This window comes from Dreissena polymorpha, chromosome 6 (genome assembly GCF_020536995.1).
Source record: "Dreissena polymorpha isolate Duluth1 chromosome 6, UMN_Dpol_1.0, whole genome shotgun sequence".
NCBI classification, from domain to species: Eukaryota; Metazoa; Mollusca; class Bivalvia; order Myida; family Dreissenidae; genus Dreissena; species Dreissena polymorpha.
This window is the reverse complement of record NC_068360.1, coordinates 79733223-79751498: the sequence shown is the minus strand read 5'-3', so window position 1 is coordinate 79751498 and position 18276 is coordinate 79733223. Positions and strand designations below refer to the sequence as shown.

The following is an 18276-nucleotide window of genomic DNA, read 5'->3' as shown; positions in this document are numbered from 1 at the left end:
CAACATTTTAGCAGACGAAAAATTTCCCAGCATGCAAAGGGTTAAGTGTATGTTAACCTGTTTAACATTTGCAGGATACATGTAAAATCACTATGCTATAGTTCATGTTACATTGTCAGCAGATATGGAGCAAAACTAACATTTAGTGCAACAAGAAGGACATAGTTGGCATTTTATTTTTTGTGTTGTACAATCTTTAAATAGAACGTACCAAGAAAATCTTAAATTAGTCTTCAAAATGGATAAATACATTAACGCTTAAAAAACAACATGTTAACATTTCATAACAATAGGTCTGGTTTTTAAAGTTCATACAAAAAGTTTACCTGTGTAATAATTCGTACTAACTTTGAAGAAAAACGGAAAAAAAAATCTTACAAAACCACCTGCTCAATTTTTTTGAATAAAGAAATTAGGCCAAGGATTGTTTAAACATTCGCAAAGATGGAAGCTGCTTTTGTAGTGTTTTGTTAATTGTAATGAAGACAGAGGATATTTTGGGCTATATCAGATAGTGAACATCTATCTTATCCACAAGTTGTTCACAGATTCATTTAAGTCATTTAATATTCTTAAATATTGTTGTGTTGTTCCATGTCTTCTTCCCACCTATGCATCCACACCAGGCACAAGATCATGAGCCGAATACCATGAAATCTTATAAGGAAATGTACAGCAGATAGGCCAGATACTATAGTCTAGCTGGACTCTCAAAATCCTCCCATATATTCTACAATTGCACCATCCCTATTTTCAGGTACGCAATGTCCAGGCCTGGAGTATAGCGGCCATTGTATCCAACAACCGAAACCATAATCATCTTGAACATATGAGTGGAGGTACAGCTAGTCTGGTTGCTAAGCAGTATTTAACCAACATGTATCTGATTTATTAGCTCGGCTGTTTTCGGAGGTATTGTCATAGCCAGCTCCTTGTGTTGTCCGCTGTCCGCCGTCGTCGTGCTAAAACCTTGACATTTTGCTCTAAAATCTAAATGCTTCCACCTACAACTTTGAAACTTTATATGTAGATGCAAATTGATGAGTTCTACACGCCACACCCATTTTTGGGTCAAAGGTCAAGGGCACTATGACCTTTTAAAAAAATAATTCTGACAAGCTTTCATTTATTCAAAACTGCACCCGCAGCTGAGCGTTGGCACTCGTTATGAGGTGCTTTTGTAAGATAAATAGCATCGGCAGTTGAGGCGTAAAGTACACAGAGGCTAGGTCACAAGGTTAAATCGTAGAAACACCTCATTACTGATCTAAGTAACGTTAATCACTCAATCTTGATGAAACTTGTTGTGAATGTTTATGTTTACAATATCTATAGGTTTAGATTTAATCTTGGTTATGTGCGTCTAAGAAATGATTCCCTGGTCAACTTTGAAAAAAATTTGTTAGTACTCTTAAGGTCATATTTATGATTCAGTATTGATGAAACTTGGTCAAAATGTACATTGTCCCCTACCGTTTTCACCGGAGGGGACCTATGGTTTGCACTCTGTGCGTCTGTGAGCCTGTCACACTTTTCTTGATTCTGCGATAACTTTAAAAGTTCTTCATATTTTTTCATAAAACTTGAAACATGGGTAGATGGCAATTTGGACATAATGCACGTCATTTCATTTTGTTCCTACGTCAAAAATTATGGTTGCTATGGCAACAAATAGACTAGAAATACTGCTGAAAATGATGGTTTTCTGGATCCTGTGTAGTCCAAATTTTTTATGCTTTTAAATATTAAGCTACTTTTTATATGGGTAATATTTAAAGCGTACAAAGGGGGAAAGACCAAATTAATGGTGGGAATTTTTCGTTCTTTGTCTATATTGTTGCGCAAGGATTTTGTGCGCAACATTCAAGCCCCGATAATAGACACTTAATATCAACGGATTGCAATAATATTTACATACCTGTGTAGATAATTCATTTCTCGGTAATGTCCCGTAGAAATTATGTAATGACACTTTGAATTTTGCACGCCTGATCAATTTAAATCCAACCACTATTCAATTTTTCAATATCTCTCGATTCGCTCGCTGTGTAGATATAAATCGACAACACGACCTCGATGTAAAGCATCTGGTTTAAAGTGGGAGAATAAACAGCGTAAAATACAGTTTGCGTTCGTCTGTTGTGGTGCAGAGCGTTACATAGTAAACCGATGTTATACTTTCCTGGATTAATTTAGCATTGTTTTTTTTTCTAAATTGGCAATTAAAAAGTTCTGAAATAAATTACATCTTTTATTTTTATACTGTACACAAATAATTTTGATACATATCGTACAGTATACCGTCCTCCTATGTAACGTATGATGTAAGTATATAAAACAACACAGACAGAGGTGCGAAAAAGACATGCATAAAAACTTGCTGAAACTTAGAACAGTGAATAGAAACTGCACCATATCTGTTTTGAACATATGCTTATTAAATCGACAGAGATTAGCATACTAGATCTAGTTAGGTAAAAGTCGGTGTTAAAAGCTCATGTTAAATAAAATTACGCGTACACGTTACACCGTAATGCCTTCTTGTGATTGGTTCATATTCAAATCAGTTTCATGACATGGCTACAGGTCAGTGATTGGTTTGCGATTTAAGCAGAAGTTTAACTGAAGAATTTATGCCTTTCCAACTTCAATTCGACGATATTTGAGGTTAAAATGAACTTCTGAACTAAAACTGAATGAGTTGGTAATGTTATTTTGCAATTTTACGCAAATCGATGAAAAATTCTGGTTTCCAACACATTTTTGACTTTTCCCCGATAAGACGTTCTAAAGAATTTAGTCCATATAAAAAGTATCTCTAAATTCTTTGCGCGTCTTATTAATAAGACTAGATCCGGTGAAAACTTTAAAAGTCAAAAATTGTGGCTGCTATGGTAACCAAAAAAATAATAATTCTGGAAATGGTGGAATTTCTGACAATGATGGAGCCGGTAGGGGACGATATTGCTTGACAATAGCCTTGTTTTAATAATATCTATGTAATTTTGTATCTGGGTTACATGCGTTAGCACAGCAAAACTTATAAACCCCTCATTTCCACTCTAGAAATAACATTTATGAGCCAACATTGATTGCTCTTGGTCAGAATGTTTCTCTGAGGAATATTAAGGTAATCATTTAATCTTTGCTGCCTGTTGTTTTGGCAGTTTTCCTTAGTTTAGTGTGAAACCATGTGAATACTAACTGTCCAAAGCAGATGCTTCGGGTCTCAGGTGAGCACCATATTGCCATTGGCCCTCTTGTAATTATACCAGAATTAAATTCACTTAAGTTTTGAGTCTACTCAAATGTCATGTTTTTGATTTACTTTGTTCTTGGATTTTGTGCGTCACTGATGATGTTGCATTAGGATATCATACCTATTTTTCTTGCACGTTGCACTTAACACAAATACAGAGTGTGCTTCGAGTTATTATCGTTATTTTGTTTAAAATAAATGAAGGTGAGTGTATAATAGTATTTGAAGTGCTTTTTGGTATATAATAACAGTAGGGCTATTGTAGTCATCAAGTTGTTTTTTTCTTAACTCTGTTAAATTGTATTTTGCAGTATTAATGTGAAGCATATTTTGACAGAAGCAATATGTATGCATGTATTTTATTGCTTACATGTGTAAACAAATAACTAAATTAATAGTGTCTTAACCAATACACTAGTAAATTGACTGATAAATAATCGTGGAACAATTCACAAGCACAATATTCCGTTTAAATTACTTTGATATTTTTCTACAACGTCACTGCTTGACATAACAAACATTCTATTGTTTTTAAGATGGCCAGGATATCAAGATCCCCTCTGTGTTTATTGGCTGGGATGATGGAGTGGAAATAAGGGAGCAGTTCTGCTACAACTGTTCGTCATCCATGTGAGTCCATGATATATTTTGTTATGAAGCGTTCTAGGAAAAAGGGGCTTAACCCACTTAGATATTTTTATGCATTTGTAGTCCCTTAGAAAGTTCCATTTTATTAAAGACCTTTCTCACTGGATTCAAGTTTTAAAGGCTTCATTTCCAACCCTTAGATACTGATGAGCAGCAAACATCATTAAACCTGTACAGACTGTGAGTTACTCGCAGGCTGTTCTGGTTTAATGCTGTTTGCAAAAGCCATTTTCATGGTGCTTTTTTATTGGGGAAAGGGTAATGCATGTTTGTAAAGTGACTTACTAGAATATTGTGTGAAGTCTGTGCAGGCTGCATGTTTGTTAAGTGACTTCCTAGAATATTGTGTGAAGTCTGTACAGGCTGCATGTTTGTAAAGTGACTTCCTAGAATATTGTGTATAGTCTGTTCAGGCTGCATGTTTGTTAAGTGACTTCCTAGAATATTGTGTGAAGTCTGTACAGGCTGCATGTTTGTTAAGTGACTTCCTAGAATATTGTGTGAAGTCTGTACAGGCTGCATGTTTGTAAAGTGACTTTCTAGAATATTGTGTGAAGTCAGTATGGGCTTATCTGGGATGACACTTTCTGCTTTAACTTGTTATGTCCCCCACTATAGTAGTGGGGGACATATTGTTTTTGTCCTGTCTGCCATCACCTTGGCGTCGGCGTCTGCGTCGGCGTCGGCGTCCGGTTAAGTTTTGCGTTTAGGTCCACTTTTCTCAGAAAGTATCAATGCTATTGCATTCAAACTTGGTACACTTACTTACTATCATGAGAGGACTGGGCAGGCAAAGTTAGATAACTCTGGCGTGCAATTTGACAGAATTATGTGCCCTTTTTATACTTAGAAAATTGAAAATTTTGGTTAAGTTTTGCGTTTAGGTCCACTTTTCTCAGAAAGTATCAATGCTATTGCATTCAAACTTGGTACACTTACTTACTATCATGAGGGGACTGTGCAGGCAAAGTTAGATAACTCTGGCGTGCATTTTTACAGAATTATGTGCCCTTTTTATACTTAGAAAATTGAAAATTTTGGTTAAGTTTTGTGTCTAGGTCCATTTTATTCCGTAAGTATCAAAGCTATTGCTTTCATACTTGCAACACTTACTAACTATCATAAGGGGACTGTGCAGGCAAAGTAATGTAACTCTGACTGGCATTTTGACATAATTATGGGCCCTTTTTATACTTAGAAAATTGAAAATTTGGTTAAGTTTTGTGTTTAGGTCCACTTTATTCCTACAGTATCAAAGCTATTGCTTTCATACTTGCAACACTTATTAACTATCATAAAGGGACTGTGCAGGCAAAGTTATGTAACTCTGACTGGCATTTGGACGGAATTATGGGCCCTTTATACTTAGAAAATTGAAAATTTGGTTAAGTTTTGTGTTTTGGTCCACTTTACCCCTAAAGTATCATAGATATTGCTTTCATACTTGGAACACTCGCAAACTATCATAAGGGTACAGTAAAAGGACAAGTTGCATAACTCTGGTTGTCATTTTTACGGAATTATGGCCCTTTTTTGACTAAGTAACTTTTAATATATGGTTAAATTTTGTGTTTCGATCCACTTTACTTCTTAAGTATCAAGGCTATTGCTTTCAAACTTCAAATACTTTCATGCTATCATGAGGTTACTGTACCTGGCAAGTTGAATTTACCTTGACCTTTGAATGACCTTGACTCTCAAGGTCAAATTATTAAATTTTGCTAAAATTGCCATAACTTCTTTATTTATGATTAGATTTTATTGATACTTTGACAAAACTACTCTTACCTGACATACCACAATAGACTCCACCCAAACCATCCCCCGTGCCCTCCCCCCCCTCCCCCCCCTATTTTTTCACAATCTCACAAATGACCACCACACCCTCACACTAAACCCCCCCCCCACCCCACCCACCACCCCCCCCCATTTTTTTTTAAACGGTTAAAAAACACAAATATTTATTTTTATTATTTTATGTTTGAAATATCGTCCAACCATCGCAACCAAGAATCCCAACCCACGCCCCCTCCCCCCCACCCGAATCCCCCCCCCTAATTTTATTTAATTTTTTTTTCAGATCATCTCACAAATGACCAACACACCCTCACACTATACCCTCCCCCCCCGCCCCACCCCCCTAAATTTCATTTTTTTTTACGGTTAAAAATCACAAATATTTATTTTTATTATTTTATGTTTGAAATACCGTCCAACCATCGCACCCAAGAATCACCCCCCACCCACCCCCACCCCCCTCCCCCCCCCGATTTTTTTTTTTTGCATTTTTTTTCGCATTTTGGAAAATAATGTAATAAATGTCCACACCTCCACACTATACACCCCTCTTCACTCCACCTCTCCCTCCTTTGTGATTGAAAATGAGAGTCCCTTCACCTTTAAAAAGAAAATAGATGAGCGGTCTGCACCCGCAAGGCGGTGCTCTTGTTTTTTATTCCGCTCACTTTCCAGCCATATTAGAAATAAAGTTACTGGCTTTAATTTCATAGTAATATTCGCTCTATATCTCGACTTTACTCGGTGCAAAATTTCTTAGCGGAATGACCTTATTAGGAAAATTTGCGGGGAGTAAAGTTGAGATATAAAGCGTATTTAAAAACGAAATTAACACTAATTACATTTTACTGATCTGGCTTGAAAGTGAGCATCATTTAAAAAATAAACAGAAGTTATAATGGTTATAAAACGGCGAAAAAAAACCGTCTCGGTATATACGTCGCCATCTTGACTATCACGTGATTACCTTCTCTGATTTATATTGAGTTCAAAAAGTTGCAGGGAATGGTCACATGGGCTTGGCACAATATATTGGTCTATGTGCATTTTATGATGATGCAAATTGGTGAAGTGGTTAATTGTGAGAAAGGGAAAATAGCATTTAAATTTAAGGTCTCCAGGTCAAAGGTCAAGGTCACAAGGGCTTGTTACAGAAAATTTTCTGTGGCACATGACATTGACCTACGATCATGCAAATCAGTAAAGTAGTAACATCGGAGGAAAAGAAGACGCATTTTGATTTTGAGGGCACCAGGTCAAAGCTTATATACATTTGTTTGTTTCTGCATGATATATATATACATACATGTAGAATAATTTGACCTATGATCATATTAAGTGACATGCGGATTATTTGGAAGAAAAGAATAACACCTATTGATTTTGTGGTCAATGATCTCTCAGGAGTTTGTAACAGGAAAAAGGTTTCTGCACAATATCTTGAGCATGCTGTAACATACTATCATGAACACTGGTGTAGAGGTTACTTGGGAGCAAAGTAAGATGCCTAATAAGTTGAAGGACGCCAGGTCAAAAGTCATGTTAACAAGGGCTTTAATAATTAATTTCAATGCAAGGTCAAAAGAACATTTAAATGTGTGATCATCTAGATTGCTATGTTGATTTCTTAGGGTAAAGAACATCCTTATTGATTTTGAGGTCAGCTGGGCAAAGGTCAGGTTCTCATGGGCTTGTAACATGAAAATTGTATTCACTTAATATCTTAAGTGGTAAATACTAATATTCATTTTATGCAATCATATACATTAGTATGCAGGTTTGTGTAAACGAAGCATGACCCTTAATCAAGAGATAAAATGTGAAGGTCAATTGGACAAATGCTATTTGTTCCTCTGAATATTTTCCCAGCAGAAAATGTTGGCCCTAGGATATGTTAAAAAAATACTTTTAAACAGGAAATAATGTAATTTTTGTGTACAATCCTTATAAAACGTGCTCAGAATGTTTGTGCTTTATATGTCTTGGTTGAGTTTGCTTATCATTCTGGTCTGTCGGGTGGCAAACATGTTTTACAATCAACCCTTGTTATCCCCCTCCATAGGCGGAGGGATATTGTTTTGGCGTTGTCCATCTTTTCGTCTGGCTTTCCGTCCGTCCTGAGCCATATCTTGGTTGTGCTTTGGCGGATTTCATTGAAACTTGGTATGAGTTAGAATATATATGGATAAGAGGATGATGCACTCAAAATGGCATTGTACACCATAAGTTAATAAGAGAGTTATGGTCCTTTGTATCTTGAAAAAATGCTTTTTTGAGTGTCAAATATAACACTTTTGTGTCCAGAAGCATATTGGCGGGGGATATCAATTCAACGAATTTGCTTGTTTTATTCATTGATGACTTGATTATTATGGCAATAAGTATCTCCGTCAATTTAACAGCACTATATATATTGTCTTGTTTTCAGGTTCTACCTGTTCATCGATGATCATGAGAAAGACAACTATCCCCCATACAGGCTGTGGCCGTTTGCAGTGGTCGTGGGAGTCTGCTTTGTGCTGATGCTTACCTTCTTGGTAGGGGTTTGGTGTAATCAGATCACCAGAAATATCAAATGAGCCTTCCCTTAGGAAACGGGGCTTAATACATCTCAACTGTATTATCTACTGCGACTTTCATGGTAGACAAAGTACCTTCATGGACCTTCTTGCCGACATAATTGAAACACCCATGTCAGTGTTTTCTTTCCTTCAAAATTTGGGCCTTTTTTCCCTTTCCAATGGTCATTACATAAAAAATAAAAAGAGGCGACTTAAGGGGTGTGTTGAAGCGTTGGAAGCAAAATAAGCCTTTATGTGTAAAAAATTCACACCACATGAATTCTTTCAACCAGATTCTCAATAACCATAATCAAAGCATGGTTTTGTCAATAATTCATGAACCTATAAGCTCATGCGTAAATGACTGTGAATCTGAAGCGGTTAAAAACCTTCAGGTTCATTGTCCAGGAGAACAGCTGAGCCATGGAAACAGCAATAGCCCTGGCTTGAAATAATTGATTTAACAAATAAGCAGTTATTTAACATTAAGTTTAAGAAATAGGGGGTAAAATAATAATTAATTTTTAAAATAGGGGGCAAAATAAGAATTTGACCAAATGTTATCTGGAGCTCTGGGTACAAGTGTGTAGCATGTCAGACTCAGGACTCCAATAATTTACTTTTTTTATCAACTCGCAAAAAATTGCGTAATATTCCTTTTATTATATACAAAATTGAATCATTTAATTTAAAAACAAGAGCCGTCTCCATCGGAAGACATATCGTCTACTGAATGTAATAACTAGGGTTACTGACATTTTTTGAATTGTTCAAGAATATATATTTTCCGACATTTTCTGACATACAGTTAGAGCACTTACATTATTTTTTGCATTCAAAATATTTCAGTGTTGAAATTATAATATAACTGCTCCTTTTTTTAATTTTTTATTTAAAAAAAAGACATCAATTTTGAGTTTTGTTTCGTTTTCAAGTGTTATAATAATACTTATCACAAAATTTGAATACGAAAAAATGTTCATTATTTTAATTGAACAGTTTTTTGCTTCCAGGGTTTTTTTTCAGAAAAAGGGGAAGATGCTGGACGCTGGGTAAAAGGGGAAAATAGAGCGCGAAAGAAACATATTTGGGGAAAAAATAAAAACTGTTCATTTCAATGTCTATAACTCACCTACAGACTTCAGGTTTTTTTTTTAGAAAAAGAGGCATGTCTCTGACCTTTTTGTTCTTAAACAAGTATGATATTAAAGTCGAAGTCCTAAATAAAAATGCAGGGGTAGATCTTATAATGGGAAATGTTTTCAACTGGGGCCGGGGAACTAGGTCAATATTCGGATTTCAATTTCATGATGAATGGGTAGACGATCTAGATCTGCTACAGTACTGGAAGGGAAAGGTGTGGCAGCTGCCGATTGTCTACTTTCACTTTCACAAAAATCCTACAGTATTAATCGATGTTGATTACATGAACCTCCGAATCCTGCTGGGTTTCAACGGTTTTTGATGATTCATTCTTAAAAAATGCGTCAACGCAATTAATATTTTCCGAGTCCGAACGATTTATTTTGTTTGTGTATGAACACCAATTGTGAGACTTTTTTCTGTTTTAACGTTTATATCTTGGCTTTCACATAACCCGGATGAAAATTCGACTGGTTTCCAGTAATTAATTGATGAAACACCCTTCTCGCACAAGACCGGAATCCAGTAAAATAGTCATATGATTAATACGATTAGTTGCCCGGTTTCCATGACGTAATTTAAGAGCTATATTTAAAATCTCTGGGATTCCCAGATTTGAGTGTTCGTCGGGAGAGAGAAAGCGAGATCGTTGTACATGATACAAATTTGATAAATGTCGACTTCCCAAAAGAAAAAAACAACATTTCTTTGAGGGTAAGTCCAGTCATCCTATGAAAAAAAAGCACCTAACCATCAACTAATTGCAACAGAAACGGTTTCACGTGCAAAATCATCTATGACGTATAACAGATGACAGGAAAAAAGTCTAGCGAAATATTTCCAGGGCAAACCTGTTAAAACTTCTTTTTATTTATGCCCCTCGCGGACGTTTTTTTAAATAAAGTATATTTTCCATTTTCTATTAAAACAACACATTTCGGGCAAATCAGCCAACAAAAACAGTATTCAGTAATACATCAGTTATGAAAACAGTATTATTTTTCTATTTCCTAAGTGTATCATGAAGTTTCTTAACATATTTACTCATGTAAATAGTGCATTTATAGGGGTAAACTTACCCCACCCACCCATTAAATACATGTTACTATTAAATCATGCCAATATATTATGGCATGTGGAAATAAAATTTAACCAAGATTGGTTGCATTGTCATTAGCTTAAAATAACGCATCACTTAAGTATTATAATGTTAACACTTAAAATCAAAACACTTCTATTATACCATATTTTACATTCTAGTATAATACAAAGATAACCTGTACGTCTCAAAACTGCTCAAAACTGCATGTACATATAATAATTTTTTTTATCCAGGTGGAGCTAATATCATATCTATAAGCTTAACCTCTTCTTTCATTTGTACTGCTAAGCCAATATGTAGAGGAGGAATCAACACCTTTGGTCTTACTGCTTGGATAATGGCCTGTCCAATAGAGGCAATCTTAACATCTGCTTTTTTATCGCTGAAAATTTCTCTAAGAAATGTTTTTAGACTATCCGGAATGTAGTCAATATTTTCCTGTGTAGACATAAGATCAGAGCCAGAGTCAGGGTAAGACAATTTTGTTGCTTTAATATCCTTTATATCAGTTAGCAATAGTTGTGCTGCTGTTTTTATTATTTCAATTTTATAAGCATCAGAATCGCTACTAGACTTTTGGTAAAAGGATTGAAAAATTGATGATGCAGTGTTTCTAAATGTGATTACATTCTGCTTTCCATTTAATTCTGTGATGACAATAGAGGACCCAAAATGCTCTAGTAATCTCTTCTTCATATGAGTTGATGTATAGGAGAGTTCTCCACATAGTTCTACCATTTTGTCAACAAGGTCTTTTAGTGTTATTTGTTCGTCATCATTTTCAATCAGGAACTATGCTTTTTCCTGGAAAGCAAATTCCTGTGCCATGTTCACTGGTCTTCCACACTTCTTTCCTTTTTCATTGCCTGACTGTGGTATATTTTTACCTGTCCTAAAATTTACGCTGCATGACTGATGGTATATAGCAACAGCAGCCTCTAAGTCATGTATAGTTTCCAATCTGCTTTTAATATCTGAACCCTATTTGTCATCCCTATCGATACATATGTGTTCGATGTTCTTTTTAAATTCAACTGTTCTAACAGGGTATACATTATAGCCTCGTTTTCTTCCAACAAATTTGGCACGTTGAGCACAAAATAGACAATTTGTACTGAAGTTAAATCGTTCAGTGTTAGATCGTAACGACGGAGATAATACAGTGTTGGCTTTTTATTTAAGGATAACTTGATTCGAATTGGGTTACAATAATCTTTCCGACAATGTACATATGAACTGTCTGTCCGGGTAGGGAAGTAATATTGTCCAAGCGAACTTTGCTGGCAGCATTTATGCTATCACTCCCTTTCTGGCGTAACTTAACATGATCTTGGTCATCTGCAAGTGATTGGCATCATATCAGGCAGGTATTGCTGAAAGAATATATGAATACATGCTGTTTCAACCATTAGGCAGAACAGTCTTTTGTGACATTCCCAATTGTGACAAAAGGAGCATTTGCTCATAACAAGCAATTCCTTGATTTGACACAATGGATTTTAAAGCCGTCTGCTGCCTGCTGCAGATGCATTCAAAAGCGTTTAATAGAATGAAGGGTTTATATTTTCATACATATTGTGTATTTCAGAATACAAGTAAATGCATTGTTGAACTTTATGTTTATAAAAAAAACTATTTTTAAGAAACAACAATTATCGATATTCACGCAATATTGTGTTTATTTTTTTTTCAGAAACAACAATAGTTGATATTCACGCAATGTTATTTTTGTACTATGTACAAATGTTCACAGTTCCAGTATGAATCCTGTAGTAAATTTTGTTTTGCACTCATAAATAGTTTGACTGTACTGTGGGGTTAATTTATTTATATGTTTGTCATTGATGCTTTTGAAAAATGAATTATTTAATTTTGCCTTCAACTGCAAGCTGTAAATGTTGAGTATTTACTAGCGTTGCGTGTAGAATGAATGGCTATTACCTTTCCGATGCAGCTGCAGCAGGTTTGGTGCTGATCAGATTGTTTGGCAGTTCCATATTAGCATCTGTAATAGATGAAACAAATTAAAGTCTCTATAACGCTCAAAATCAACCAAAATTTCGTAATCTCTTTCTTAAAATAAAATTAACACCTAAACAATCTGTGTTCCTTATAGCAATAGCCACGATTTCAACGCTAGATGTGGTATGATAACATAGATTTTTGTATATACAAGATGCGCGTTTTTATTTATTTGTGACACAATAAATTCCATTTTAATATATATTCATAATACACACGAACACCATGTTAGTGTTCATGTGCCGTATGAATAGATATCGTTGAAATTAAAATGGAAAAAACAACGAGCGTTTTGTATCTTCAAACATCTATTTTACCAGACCAAATCTGGCGTTAAAATATCGGCAATTGCCATAAGGAGCACTGACGTTTAATTGGTTAAGTTTATTTTACGAAATATTGTACGAAATTTTCGTTGATTTTAAGTTGTAATGTTACTTAACATATATTGAGAAAATAGAGGAAACAGAAATGGAAAAATTAAACTTAAGTTTGATCAAAGCTGTACTTATTTTCCTTCACATGGTATGGCCGATGTTTTTAAACACACTATCTTTTGTTTATATAAATTTACATTATCCTGTAGCCTTTTGTCATGGCACATGAATCATTTATAAAAACACTTTTAAATAAATATATATTTATACCTTTTTTCGAAATTCTAAACCCACACCTTTGACATCGTTGATTGTTGATCAAACATCTGTAATAAATCAAACACATGTATTCAAGAAAATAACAGTTTGATATGTGTGTAAGAGAGTAACTTATTTACTATAAACAGCTTTTGATTTTCTGTTGTAATAATACTAAATGAAACATTTATAGCTTAACTCAATATTTCGGATTATATTTTTTTATAGTTTAGAATTGTAAATTTAAGACCATAACTTATTATTTCTATTTTATATATGATAATTATTCATAATGAAATATTGAAATTATTAAAATGATTCAAATATGTGGAAAATTGAAAGCTTTTTTAACATTAGGTAAGAAAATTCTCAACAGTTTCAATCAGTAGAATATTTTAAGAAGTTATAGGGAAAAAGAAGCAATACGAAAACGTTGTGGTACAAATGGCCAAAACAAAAACGTTATGGTTAAAATGGCCTTCCGTAGTTTAAAAAAAAATATTAAAATCTCGATCTTTTCTCTCTTAATTTTCATATTTGTTTGTGTGTTTCAAGCATTCCTTAGATGCCTACATATGTATATTTGTGTAAAATGTGTGTTTGCTGCTGACTTTATTGCATATTTGAAGAAAACTATAAGTTCCTGCATCATCCACGAAAACTAATTACAAAGTGGTACGCAGTCTATTACGTAGCGCATTCTTCTATTACTGACGCATTTGTTAGGAGAAAAACATTAATTTCCAAGATGAAAAGAATAATATTCAACAAAGACATCTTAACTTACCTCCAAAAATGACTTAAATCTAGGATCTTTCATCAAAAGCAGACGATCACATCATATTGCGCGAACGCTTGTATACCGTGCATCTGATCATTTTATCTTCTACGGTGGTAATTTACGGCCATGAAAATCTGTCATATTAAAAGTCATTTTTCGGTAGTTTGCCCAGGCTAGACTTTGCTAGACTTTTGATATGTTGAAGAGGTGATATTTATCTACAACATTATCGAAAAATTATTTCTGTTGCAATTAGTTGTGGGTACAATTACAGATTGACTGGACTGCAATGTTATAGTGGGAACAATATTTGATTAACTCAAATTTGACTTAATCAACATTCGAGTCAAATTAATCAAAGTTGTTTGCACAGATAATTATTGCCCATTCATACTGCTATGAATTAATGGACTATAACACCTATATAATATATAGGTGGTACATAAAGTTTCAAAGTGGTACATAAAAGGCTTGGTACATAAAAGGACTAGTACATAAGGTGTCACATTGAGGTAAAGAAACTTCAGCGTACAGTTTATATAGTATTAGTATTGACAGACATGTACTAGTCGCCTTGAAAGTCGCGTCAGTCAAAAATCATAAAAAGCGACATTTAAAGTTATGGTAGCCAGAACTAGGTATCAGTGTTTCAATAATGTAGTGTTCCTTATTATGTATTGCTTAGGTTGTTTTGTTTCGAATTTGCATTTATTTTAGAGCATCTTCAGTCATTTTGCAAATTCCATGGGTTTTTTTTGTAATAAGGTAAATTATGTTGCACATGGGAATGCGTGGTAAGTAGTAGTAGTAGTAGTAGTAGTAGTAGTAGTAGTTATTGTTGTTCTTGTTGTAGTAGTTAATTAATTAGTAGTAGTAGCAGAAGTAGTAGTTGTAATGGTTGTGTTTTTATTTGTATTGAATTCTGCTCATACAACACAATGATGCAGCTGCTAATGATGATGATGATGAATATGATAATGCTGCTGATGATTGTGATGATTATTATATGATGGGACTTAGGTCTAACAAAATTTGTGAGGTTTAAACAAAAAACCTGATGGATAATAAAACCTTTTTATGAAAAAAGAGGTAGATTATACAGTATATAATAAGTATAAAATTGGGAAAGTTACCATTCAATGATCATGTGGGCTTGATCAACAGCAATGCATGAAACAGTTATATGATATTTCTTTGAAATGTACTAAATATTGCTCTTCCTATGGTTGTGCTAAGAAATGCTTGTGGTTGGGCATACACCAATGAGTACTTTCCTTCAATTATTTCTTCTATATTTTTAAAGGCACATTGTGTCTATTCAAATCATGCATCACACATTGCACATGCATGCCAAATATCAAGTTGCTATCTTCAATATTGCAAAAGTTATGGCCAATGTTTAAGTATGATGCAAACCAACAAACAAACAAACCAACAAACAGACAGGGCAAAAACAATATGTTCCCCAGTATAGACTGGGGGACATAACAAGAGCTGTCAGAGGACAGCGCGCTCGACTATTCGAGTGCTTGACAGTATAACGAAAGCTATCATGGGGAAATTGTTCATATTCAATAAGGTCAATGTAATATAGTCATATTCTTAGTGGAAGAGGACCATACATGTAATTAAAACATATTGATCGTTTATGTTTTAAAGTAGTTGTACTTAAAAGACGATTCTGAGTTCAGGTATATTTTCCACAATCAATTGAACATTTGTGAAGACATAAAACAAACTAATAAGATTTTATTTCAAGTTTGGGTGGTGTCCATTGTGGTATGTCAGGTTAGTGTTGTTTTGTCAAAGCATGAAATCAAATTTGATGACAAACAAGAAACAATCGGAGACGTGTGATGCTCCCCAAATTTTTTTTTGTCACAATAATGCACTATATATTCAGATAAAAGGAAACGTCTTGAGGGGCATAACTTTGGACAAAATAATACAATGGATGGTTAAGCAACTTAAACATTTCAAAGGGCCATAACTCTCTAAATAAATCATCTAATAGGCTAATCAGGGACTACGATTTCCGTCTTAAGTGAATTAACTTTAAGTAGAGACTTCCTCTGAAAGTAAAATACCATAACAGAAAGTATATGACACAATACTTGTACATTTACTTTCAAAACCAAGCAGCTTCAAGACTTATTGGTATATACAGATATGATGTTTTCTGCTAACAAAAGTTCAAAAAACGAACCTTTGTAGCAGTATTTTCTTGTTTAAACCCTATAGAGAGATACTACCGTAAATGCATTTGATGAATTGAAGGATTTGCATTTGACCTTAGTGAACACCGGCCCTGATTCCCGGTGCAAAATAGCGTGTTTGAGTACTTTTAGCAACAAATGAAAATGTACTTAAACAAAGAAAAAATGGATTAGTATTTTTATGGGGAGGGGCAGCACAAGGGATACCAATCATGTCATGATGTAAATACAATTTCTAAAAAAATACTTCCTTTTAATGAAAAATACCATTACAGCTTAAGCAGGGTTCGCACAGGGCTTGAAAAGTGCTTGAAAACGAGTCCTAGGCTTGAAAAGCTCTTGAACAAAGGTTGGCCTTGAAAAAGTGCTTGAAAAGTGCTTATTTCATGTAAAAAAGCCTTGAAAATGTTTATTTCTGCTCAAAATTACTTATATCATCGCTTTAATTATAAACTTAAATCGTTCTTTAGGGAAATATTGCGAAAATTTATCATAAATTCCTTCGCGCAAAAAGTTGAGTACGAAACATAAGTTTCGTACACTATTGAGTACGAAACGTTATGCGTACACGTCACAGATTATGTGTACTACAGTATGTCAGAGGTTCTCCATTGTGATCAATTTTCGCGAGTGAAAACGCAGCGCTGGGTAAGTGTCGTTTCAAACCGGGGTGGTTAACTGAATAATATGATTATAGGTGCAAAAGCTTTTTAAAGTTTTTTTGATAACTATGTATTTTTAATAAATATACTGACATGATTGTGTTCAAAATATTATAATTGTTGCAATAATTAAGTAATGCATCCAAAAAAATCAATCTTAAAACAAGTTACATGTTCCAAGCTTAAAGATCTAGCATCTTATATTTTTTTGTTTTCTAGCCACAGGAATTTATAGCTGGTTCGGTGTCTGTTGTACATGTATAGTGGATGGGGTGTCTGCTAACTGGCTTAGTCACTGGGAGGTCTCTGTATTGATCTCTTAAGTGGGAGCATTATTTAGATAACCGTACAGACATACTATGGCGTAACTAGTCCAAATAATTAGACGTAAGCTACCCCGCTTACGTCTAAACGGCTACCGTCGTTTTCCTATAGCAAATTGAGTTCAACTTAAACTTCAGTTTTTCTCGTTAAATCTTTGCTAATGCATAAAATTATCATTAATTAGACATAAATGTGAGCGATTACCTCTTAAATGTGTAAAAATTGTGCTTTTAAACCACTTATGTACATTTTTAAAAATCAACATACACAACACACGAAGTGTGTTTGTCGTTTATAGAATTACATTGAATTATCTTGAACGAAATTATTTTTTTGAATAGGTTACACATAACCAATTGTTGTTGTACAACAAACCACATCACTTTTTAGCTTTCTGTACTCTTTAATTAAATGAAACCTATATGTGTGTGTTAAAACTACCAGTTGTATCACGGAGTGTATATTAATAGGAGATGAATCGAGTATTTGACCCTTACTGTAGTAAATTCAATCTTATGCAAAAACTATTCATCCGATTTTATTGGTTTATACGTTATCTAGTTGCTTATTAATTCCTCTTTCAAAAAATATACGTTTTAGTTTATTCCCGTTGTTATTAATGGATTTATAGCGAGATAAACACAAGAAATACACATTTTATGTTTTACCAACGCGCGTTTTACCGTGTTGTGGCTATCGATCTTGTACAATTAGCGTACAGCGAAGCGCCGAGGTTATACATTTTGATGTTCCCACGCACGTCTTTTGTTGAATTATAGTTTCATTTCTCGGCCGATTTTGACAAATTATATATCATTAGAAAGCTAACGTTACGTAGTAAACAGATATATAAATATATATTAAGTTTTTCTTCTGATTTCGACAGCCCGGCGAGTTATAACGTTAACTTTTGCAAATATTATACCGTTTTGGAGTTTTAGAATCTAGATTTACGGTTGACATGTTCGTACTTAATACCAATGTGTAGCGTTTATATTTGGAGTTCAGTTTTAAAAATTACATCTTGCTTAGGAGAATAGAATTATGTATACGATAGAAAAAAATTGTTTAAAAACGAAAGTAATTAAGGAATGAAGGCGGAAGAAAGTAGCGCGCGTTCCTAACG

At 34.3% G+C, this 18276-nt stretch overlaps 2 protein-coding genes and 1 long non-coding RNA gene across 3 annotated transcripts in view; 1 reads left to right on the top strand and 2 right to left on the bottom strand.

Annotated features, from left to right (window-relative positions):
- Window positions 1-18276, top strand: part of LOC127835053 (uncharacterized) — a 443836-nt gene that overhangs the window by 44721 nt on the left and 380839 nt on the right. The window lies entirely within an intron of this gene.
- LOC127835046 (perilipin-4-like) overlaps window positions 1-18276 on the bottom strand; it is a 438066-nt gene that overhangs the window by 374358 nt on the left and 45432 nt on the right. The window lies entirely within an intron of this gene.
- On the bottom strand, window positions 11673-14067 carry LOC127835061 (uncharacterized). The gene is made up of 4 exons (XR_008028324.1): window positions 13955-14067; window positions 13180-13235; window positions 12452-12515; window positions 11673-11883 (listed from the first exon to the last, which is right to left on the bottom strand). It is a non-coding gene; the product is annotated as an uncharacterized LOC127835061 (long non-coding RNA).